Raw genomic sequence first — 9,872 nt, 5'->3', positions numbered from 1 at the left:
CTTCCTGGAAGTCCCATCCAACATTCTGCCTATACCTCATTGGCCAGAACTTTGTCCTATGGCCACATCTCTCTGAAAGGAGACTGAGATACGTGGTCCTTTGGTCAGACACACTGCTGCCCCAAATAACGACAGGGTCTGTGACTACAGAGGACGTAGAGATAGATGTTGGGTTGGGCAGCTGAGGTCTCCACCACACTCCTGTTTATCCTGGACAATTGTGTTAGTGTAAATGACACCCCAAGTGAGGTAAAGTTGCCCTTTGCCCATGCTGGTGGGACTTGTGCAGAACACTTGCATCCTGCCAGCCTGAGTGGTCTCTCGCCTCTAGAACAATGGGCAGTGGCCCTTCATGACATGAGGGTTTCTGATAGGATGCATGCTCAAGAGCTCAGGAAGGGTCTCTTCTCTTCACACTCAACTGTAGCCACTGCTGAAAATTTCACCAGTAAGGAGTCCTGTCATTGAGATAAAACATTGATTTCTATGTAACATGAAGATACCCTTGGAAGGGTTAACATATGGCTATCATCCATCATTTCTCTCTTGCAACTGATGTCTAGCAGGCAAGGGTATATTGAGTCATGGGGGCAGGAGATCCCACCACGATCACTGAAGTCCTTGCTTGAAGAAGATGGGCCTGGGTAGGGCCTGGACATCAGAGGGGCAGCGTGAGGCCAGCGCGTCAGGCGGAAGGACAAGCTCAGGAACAGAAGCTCTTGTGAGACAATAGAAGGGGTCCTAGGGGACTTTGGGTCAAAGACTTTTAGCTTTGAAAGGGCTTGGTGATCATTGGCCACACACAACCATTTTCACATGATGGAGCGAAATCTGAGAAAGGTTGAGTGACCGGACTGAGGCGCACAAATGGCTGATAGTGGGCATAAGCTTCAGAGCCTTGCTGCTGGTTCCTAGTCCAGGAATTGTACCACCTTACAAGTTATTTTTCATTTTGTTCCACAGGGGATTAGGGTTCCTCGGAGAGGGGCTGAATAGGAGAAGGGAAGGGCTCAGGCTATGGAGCTTTCCCAGGCATGGAACCAGGTTTCATGAGACCCAAAGTGTATACACCTGGAGGGGTAGGACCTTTAGAAAACACAACTACAAAATTAAAAACAAAATTAGGCACAAGGACTCGGAGGGTCCTGGAAGTTGCGGTGCCATTAGCTCCCTGGTAAACCTGCCACCGGGGTCAAAGAGGTCAGCTCCTCCAGCCTCTCTTTGTTGAGACACTCTTGCTTTAAGGTATTTCAGTTAAAAAAAAAAAAAACTTTGCAAAAAAGTTTGGAAATCACTGCTCTCTCACTTGCTGTCACTCAGCATTGCTGAATACTAGTCAGCATAGCAGACGTATCACCTGCCAGCACTTCAGTGTCAACATTTTTGAGAAATTAAATTATTTTAGCGAGTCATAGGACATATGCTTGTATAGGATTTAAGTGCTGGGACTCAGAGAAGCACACTGACCTTCGTCTCACAAGATGGAATTTGAGTGATTCTTGATCAGGCAGCCCACAATCAGATGCCATAGATTGTTTAGATTTTAATACATACGGATTTAAGAATTACTTTCTAATGAAGCATCCCTTAAAAAGCCAAAAGTTTTCGGCATGTCTTTTTAAATATTGGCATTTAGTTCCATTAGGATGGAGGAAGACAAGTCAGCTAGAACTCTCCATGCACGAGAATGTGAGGAACATCACAGAATGTCTTTGTGCTAAGGAAAGAGGGAGACGGGAGCAACACGCTTTGAGCGCTATCAAATCCCTATTAGTTTAGAGGACATGGTTGCCGTGAATGTAGGACAGGTTTTATAGGTTAGCTCTCCCTTGTCCTTATGGGTTATTCTTGGGTTCCAGGGCTGTGGTAAGATATTGGAGTCCACATGTCAGTGCCCTGGACCCTACTGAGAGTGGAGGAGAGGCATGTCCTCTGTTACTACATTTCTTCTCCCACAGACCCAGGGACAGGTTGCTTCACTTGGAGACTCCGGGGAGTTGGGCATGGCAGGGCCCGAGAGAGGACAGTGGCTCCTGGCTGATGCAGCACTTTAGTGCCAGGGTGACAGGAGAGAGACAGAGGGTGCCTGCTACATAGCCAGCCAGAACTGCCTGCGAGTCCTCGGAAGCTGGCCTCTGGGAAACCGCCTGACTCTTTGAGGGATCTGTGGGACTCTGGGCCAGCAGGTGAGGGTCAGACTGGGGAAACAGATGATTTTTCTGTTGTCTCAGATTCAATTTACACAGCACTTGTCAAGTACCATTCCAAAGAGAAACATGAAAGGAAACACTGCCCCAAAAAGCATTTGTTCTGTACTAATCAGGGGGCAGAGCCCCCTGAGGGCCTTTCAATAAACAACCTCTGGGAACTCACAGGAGCTTGGGTATTTAAAGCTACAGGATGAATTGGAGGCATCGGAGTACAAATGAGCATTAAATGTACAATGAATATGTCTGGGCAACTGTTTGTGCAGCAAGAATAAAGAGCATCTATTTTCTATTGCTCCCATTTGTAATACCTTTGAACAAAGATATATAATGTGTTTCAACCCTCTCTTGACACACAGCTCTAATTTGTAAGAAAAAGAGGGGAAGGTTGTGGTCACTAAACTTATATGGTAAACATTTTGGGATATATATGTGTATCAAATCATCACATTGTATACTTTAAACTTGCTCAGTGTTATATGTCAATTATATCTCAATAAGCCTGGGAAAAAAAGAAAAGCTATGAGTGAGGAGACATTAACTAAAACTAGCAAGCCTTTCTCATGAACACAGTTTGGGGCTGGGGCACACAGAGGAAACAGACCAGAATAGAAACAGTTGCAAGTGTCTGATTAGGATATGATATAAGTGCCATCTCAAATCACTGAAGCAAATGTGGGCTTTTAAATAAATGATGCTGAGATGTCTGGTGAGACATTTGGAAAAATAAAATTAGACTAACATTTTATACCATACCAAAGACATAAATTCCAAATGTATCAGGAATCTAAATGTAAACAAAAGAAAAAAGAAAAAGAAAAAGAGGTTAGCAGCTGACTAAGAAATACGATTTGAATAGTAAAAAATACAGACTTCCTAATCATCATTTGCTATTGTGAAATTTCCATCTTTTTAACTTATTCATTTGGATACAAAATATTGAAAACTACGAAGGCCTATATGTTTTGTAAGGAAAGTGTATGAAAGTATTTTAAGTCTTGACACCTCTTTGTGAATTAATTTATAAGGTTAGCTACTCTTTTCTAGAATGAAGTAAAAAAAGGTCAATGTGTTTTCCTAATCATCATAAATAATCATAAATGATGAAAACGGAGCATCTGATAATACATATGGACTTCTTACAATTACATAAAAACATGGCTACATATACTAACCATGATCACAAAGCATTTTGGAAAACTATTGATTAAAATCTAAATTAATTATGTGAATTAAGTTTAACTGATATTATTCACTCCAGGTCAATGGAATGGTTATTATATTTCCACATAGACACTAGATTATTAAAATCTCCTCATAGAAAAGAAAAACTGTAGACTAATCGCATACATTTATATACTAATAAATATAAAAGAAAATGTGAATTTAAAAATTACATCCAGGAATAATATCTCCCAACATCTTTTGCATGTTGAGGATGGGTGATAATAATTAACCGAGACATGCTTACTTACCTGATGTTTAATGATTCTTTTGCAATCCAATTTTTTATTTAAGCTGTTGGGCAGAAGAAAGAAGTCACCAAGTAGTAAAGGAGGTGGGAAGCATATAAGTTAAAAGAAATTTGGAAAATTATTTGTGCAGAGACAACAGAATATCTCATCTGTGTCTGTTGTTTTAAATAAAAAGAAAAGAAAGTGGGACAGACTAAAGCTTCTAATTTCACTTATTGCAAAGGCAGGTTAACATAAGAGGTACCTTCTTATCATGTTTAAAATTCTGGAGCTCCTTTAGACAATGGCTGCGAAGAATTCACCTTCCAGCTGAGTTAATCTTGACTGCCAAACTCGGGTTACAATAGCAGCCAGTGCTATTGTATACCTTTCCATTGGCAGTAAATGCTTTGGCTTAAATGACCCTGAGCTTAGCAAAGACCTGAACAAGGCAGTGTCACCTCCCTTTACACGTATCTTTTATCCCTTAGCTCTTATCTTGTAGAAAAAAAAAAGTCAAGGAAATGAATTTTCAGTAAAATTGAGCTAATTCTCTTGGCATGGTCCCCAGCCTTTCTACCCACATCATGGAAATGCAAAGGAACATTGCCAAGAAAAGGGACAGAAAAGCAAATGGAGGATATTACGAACTACAAGAGCTGAAAGCATTATCACCCTTTTTTAGAAATGACTGTTTCTGTTAGATTTAATTATTTCCCCCAGCAGCTCTCAAGGTAAAGGTGTTGGTGGCTGAATGGAGTGGCTTCTAAATAAAACCAGAGTGCTTATTCAATCTGATCTGGGGATGCTGAGGAAGAATCATCTAGGCTAGTGGGATCAGGGGTGCCACCAGGATGAAGAAGCCATTTCTCAAAGGACTCATTTAAACACATTTCAAAATTAATCCTTGTTGCGTGCATGAGACACTTTCAGTCATTGACCTGGCAAGGCACCCTGAAATCTGGCATGGTTCTCTCAGAGAGGACAAGGGTCAGGGCATCCAGTTGAGCTACTTCTTCCATCAGCAACATCAGTCACATGCTCTGAGAGCCTCCTTCCCAATGACCGGGCAGGCAGAAGGCTACGTGAGGGAAACTCACTAAGACAAGGTTTGAACATGCCCCTAACTCAAGGGTTACAGGAGTTTTCAAAGAACTGATCTCACCTGGAATGAAACTTTACCTCCTTGCAAGTCTTTTTCAAAGGTGACTCTTTATGAAGCCTGCCCTGATGACATTATTTAAAATTGCATCTCATTCTTCCACTCTTGATTTTTTTACTTGCTCTATTTTTGTATTTCAGTGTACAAATCGTACTTGTGCAGGTTGGTGAACTCTTCCTTATGTATACCATCACCTAGCCACCACCCAGATAGAGACATAATAGAACTTTTACAGCTCCCCTTGGGGGTCCCCTCCAGCCAGTCTTGTTTCATTTTTTCAAAGCATTTGTTGCCTTTTAAGATCCAATTTGCCTAATTGGTACACTAATGTATCCAAACAACTAGAAGAGTGTCTAGCACATAGTAGGCACTCAATAAACATTTGTTGAATGAATGAATCTTTGAAGCAATAGCCAGTGTGTCTCCTTGTCCACACCTTACCCCCGGCCCGCTTCACTCCACCCCATGTGGTCTGTAAGAGAAGCAACCTAGCTTGAGGTCTTCAGTGTCTACACAAGGGTGTTAAATGTAGCCGCAGGAGTGGTATTTATCAGATCTGGCTGTGGGTGTGGATTGGCTGCGTCTTACTGTAGTCTCTCTTCTGTGCAATGTTTTCTTGGACAGATTGAGCATTGTGGAGGATCTGCAAGAAGGAAAAGATCCCTCCTTTAGTCTAGAGTCATCTCTTGATTCCTAGGTTTACTAGCATTTGCTCTGGCAGGGCCATGCCCTCAGCGGTCTCTCTCCTTCTGACTCTGCTGTTCCTGCTAATGCCCGTTTGGAGAATGTGGCCATCTCCTGAGCTTCTGGATGCCAGGCAGTTGCAGGTTCTGGCTATCTGCACCCTGACCATCTCTTCAGTGGAGACCCTACAAGCTCCTCCTTCTCATTTCCGCTGGCTACTCCTTCAGGCTCACCTATGCTGCTGTACTAACCTCTGAAGTGACAGCCCCCCATCTTCAGCCTTTTCTTCCAAACTACCCCCATTACTTTCCCTAAAATACAACCTCTATCATGTCACTGCTGTGATAAAAAACTTGCAATGGTTGGCAGACACTGCCAAGGGCAAGTCCGAACTCTTTAGCCTGCCTGCATTAGGGAGCTTCCAGGCCCTAGTTCCCTCATGGCCTGATGTATTACCACTGCACTGCCAGGGGACAGGTCCATGCCACTGTCACTAAACAGGCCCTGTGTTGTCTAACCTCAGTACCTTTTCTCTGTTGGGTTCCAAAAATTAGCACTGGAAGGAGCCATTTGAGAGGATCTGGCCCACCCTCATTTTGCAGATGCAGAAACTGTGGCCCAGAGAGATTAATTGACTAATCAGCACCACCTAGTCAAAGATCAAGTGTGACTAATGAAAAAAAAAAAAAAACCCCACAGAAACACAAAAAAACCCAGGGCAGTCTAGGTTTTAACAATGTCAGGTGACTCATATATCTGAAGACCAAATCAGTGGGCCAGTCTTTGAGACCCCTCTCTGCACAACTCCGATCCCTGAAAGTGTGCATCTTTGGGTCCTACCACGTGCATGGCCTCCCCAGTGAAGTCTCCCTTCAGTCCCCAGTTAGGAGTCTGAACTCTCAGGCCGATGACCTGAGTCTCTGATCTGCAGGTAACTAGATATTTATCTACCAATATATCCCTTCTATTACATTTTAAGCCAACTCTGACTCATCTTTGACTTTCCTCTATTATTATCCCAGCGACTTGTCCATAGTGAGCAGTAAAATTCTGTAGAGGGGAGAGTTTTCGGTACAAGGAGTGTAATGTATACACATGCGGGGGAAGCGCAGTTCACACGCCCGGGGCACACACAGCTCACAACTGTGCACGCGAGTCCAGAACCTCCCACTACACCTCGCATTCAAAGGCCGCACCTGGGCTCCTTTTGAACCCAAACCCGTAAAGGTAAGGAGACAGGTGTCCACAGAAAGCGTGTTTGCTGCAGTTACAGAATGAGTTTCTCAACGTCTTTCGGGGCCGCCTCTTAACCACGCTCAGCGCGGTGAACCGCGACGCAAATTCGGTGGCAGGTTCCGGAACGTGACTTGGCGTCGAGATGGCACAGCTTCTCCTTACCGAGGGAGCTCAGGTCCCAGGCCAGCAGTGCCCCGCCAGCTTTCCAGGCCGTCGCGGTCACCGACCCCGGGCAGCGGCCAGGCCAGCCGAGTGCGGCGGGAGAGTGACGCGCGCTTGGGGGTGCGGCGAGGCGAGCACGCCCCGGGGGTGCCGAGAGGGTCCGCGGCTGCCGGGTCACCGGTCGGGCGAGGAGGGGAGCGCTCGGGGCACGGCGCGGTGCCCGCCCGCTGCCCGGGCCCACGGCGGACGCGAGGCTGGTGCTGGGCCGCGCCTCCGCTCTCCACCCCCGGGAGGGAACGAGGGAGGGCAGACGGCCGGACCCGCCCCCAGCCCCAGCCCCAGCCCCAACCGCGCGCGGCGGCCGCGGCGGCCGGAGGGTGACGGCGGGCACCACCCCGGAGCGGAGAAACCAGTTTGGCCGGTCCCGGGGAGCGGAGGGAAAAGGGCGGCAGCAGAGGACGGGCGCGGACGCGGGCGGGGGTAGGCGGGGAGCCATTGGCGAGCCGCGAGAGCCGGGGGAGCCGCCGCCGACCGGACACGCTTCCCGGGGCCGCGGGCCAGTCCCCGTGCGCCATGAAGCGCTAGCGCGGCGGCCAGCGCCGAGGCCGGGCGGCGGCCAGGTGCTCAGCGGGCGCGCGGAGAGGCGCGCACCCGGCGGATGTCCCAGCCGGGGCCCACGAGCGCCAGGTAAGGAGGGACCGGGCGCCCGGAACCCCCGGCCCGCCGCACCCGGCCCGCCTCCGCCCTGCGGCGGGCAGACCCCGGGGGTCCGGGATGCGGTGACAGCGGCTGTCCGCGTCCTCGGGCTCCTGAGTTCGTACGGATGGGATCTGGGTGAGGGTGCCTGGAGCCTCCGAGGCCTCGGGGATGGGAAGGCACAGCTGGCTGGGCAGGCAGCGCAGTGGAGAGGTCCGTGGGGTTTTCATCTGCTGGCGAGAGACGGAACTCGCGGGAGGAGTTTTAGGTTCTTGGTTGGATCGCTACGCGCACTGACGTTAAGCTCCGGGGGTCAAGCCTGGCGGGGCTGCGGGTCCGTGAGGACTATAGCTGGCGTCCCTGCAGTGTCTGCCGGGCTTCTGGAAGTCTTCCGTGGCGGGGATCTGCCGTTGTTCCCTCTGGGAGCCGATGCCACCGCGCCCGAAAAAGACCTTAGGACCAAGTGTATCTGGGCGCACCCGCGGGAGGGATGGAGGGTGAGATCGTCGGGGCCGCGCCTGCTGCAGGACCGGGCACCCTCCAGACATCTTCCGTGAGCAGGTTGAGAGGTGATGGGGAATAGGGCCACTGCTTTCCCGGTGATTGTAGCATCGTATCTGCCAGCTCCCATGGCACCGTCACAGGCCATCAGCTTCCCTACCCAGTTTAATGCCCAGCGCTGTCCGCCCTGTGTGCGTGCAGAGGGGCAACTTGTTGGGAGGGGGAGTTACAGAGAATGGCGAGTGTTTTCACCACTACTCCCCAAGCGAAAGAAAAGCCTTGAATTCTCCGCCCAATTTCTCAGAGGGAGTGTGGGCGCCTGATCCCTGAGAGGGAAGGGTGCACGCAGATCCACCACAGTTGTAGGAAGACAAGGGTACAGAGGGGATGCGGACCTGAGGGATGAAAGGGGGTGACACACAAATTAGGGGAACCTGGACCACATTTACGCCCCATAAGTGCCGGGCATCCCTACCAGATCATTTCGGCCTGCCCACTGTGTCCCTGGAGCGCTCCGGACAGCGCCAAGCTCGCCTCCCAGAAACTGCCCTCCCGGTTGGGTTGAAAAAAGATTCTGTCTTGTCTTCTGGTTGCATTGCCTTAATACTTCTGACTCCGCTCCTGGAGAATTACATGAGACAACACAGGTGAAGTGTTTGAAGATCACCTGGCACACAATAGGTTATGGAAAGAGGTTAACTGCTTTTAGAAGCAAAAACTAAAAATGATGTGTTAGTCTCCAGCGACAGTAAATACAAGCACGTGTAAAATGAAGAAACAACACAAAATGTGAAGTAAAGTTCTAGTTTTCACTGTCTCAGGAGTACTTTTGTGTTAGACCTAAAATGCCATTCATGAATTCTGGGCCTGTTGTTGAAGTTCTTATTAAAACCTATCAGAAATGCATATACTGTGCAAAAGAAGATTAATGGTTATTAGCTGACTACTTTCCGGTGGTGGAGGCTGCCTGCCTGTAATTACTCCTCTGAATTCTCTTAATGGTTTTATGTAGTAGAGGCTTCCTTGTTCTAATTTTAGGTAGGAAACCTTAACTGCTTTTCTTCATTTGCCATTTTCTAGTGGCTGGCTTGGGTGACTTGGGGATTCTGTGTATTATTGAAGGACAAACAAGACTCACGCTGATTAGCAGTAAATGCACACGCCTTGTGTGAGAGCAGCTCTGGCAAGGAAAATGCATACCAGTATGCACTTATTACTTGATAGTGATAGGACTGGGAGGGTTTTTGTTTGTTTTAAATCAAGGCTTTAAAGTAATGACTTAGTAAAGCAAATGACTTAGCAGAAAGTCTGTAGGTATAAGGCAAGTTCAGGACTGGTTCCATGTTTCACCTAGATTTCAGTCTCTTGGGGGTCTTAGCAGTAATGGCACTGACCAGAGATGGCTGGAAAATGTTTCCTTCCCTGCCTGCCTGCTTTTCTTGCCTTTATTCTCTCTCTCTCCCTTTTAAAGCAAAGAGTAGTGGGAAACATACAAATTTAGATTCCCAGATTTCAGTTCTCTTACTTTAAATTACATATGATTTTTACAATTAATTTTTATTCTACTTACTAACTTTTAAAGTAAGTTGTACAAGCTAGATGACTTCCTAAATTTTCTGAACCTCAGTTTACTCATTTGCTGGGAAAAAGATGTTAGCAACCTCCCTGAGTTAAGAGAATTACATGAACAGGTGAATATCCCTTAATCCATAGTCGGTGTTTGAATACCGTTTTCTTATTTTCTTTATTTACCTGATTAAAAAAAAAAGT

General features: G+C 47.4%; 1 protein-coding gene across 2 annotated transcripts in view; it reads left to right on the top strand.

The window, feature by feature from the left end:
• Nucleotides 1-7,381: 7,381 nt before the first annotated feature.
• Nucleotides 7,382-9,872, top strand: part of ATP8B1 (ATPase phospholipid transporting 8B1) — a 116,472-nt gene continuing 113,981 nt past the window's right edge. For both annotated transcript variants that reach the window (XM_073213130.1, XM_037016190.2), the window contains exon 1: nucleotides 7,382-7,592. The gene's annotated coding sequence lies outside the window, so the exon portion shown is untranslated. The remainder of the gene's footprint in view (nucleotides 7,593-9,872) is intronic.

Source organism: Manis javanica, chromosome 9 (assembly GCF_040802235.1).
Source record: "Manis javanica isolate MJ-LG chromosome 9, MJ_LKY, whole genome shotgun sequence".
NCBI classification, from domain to species: domain Eukaryota; kingdom Metazoa; phylum Chordata; class Mammalia; order Pholidota; family Manidae; genus Manis; species Manis javanica.
The sequence above is the reverse complement of the archived record's forward strand: the minus strand, read 5'-3'. Positions and strand labels throughout refer to the sequence as shown.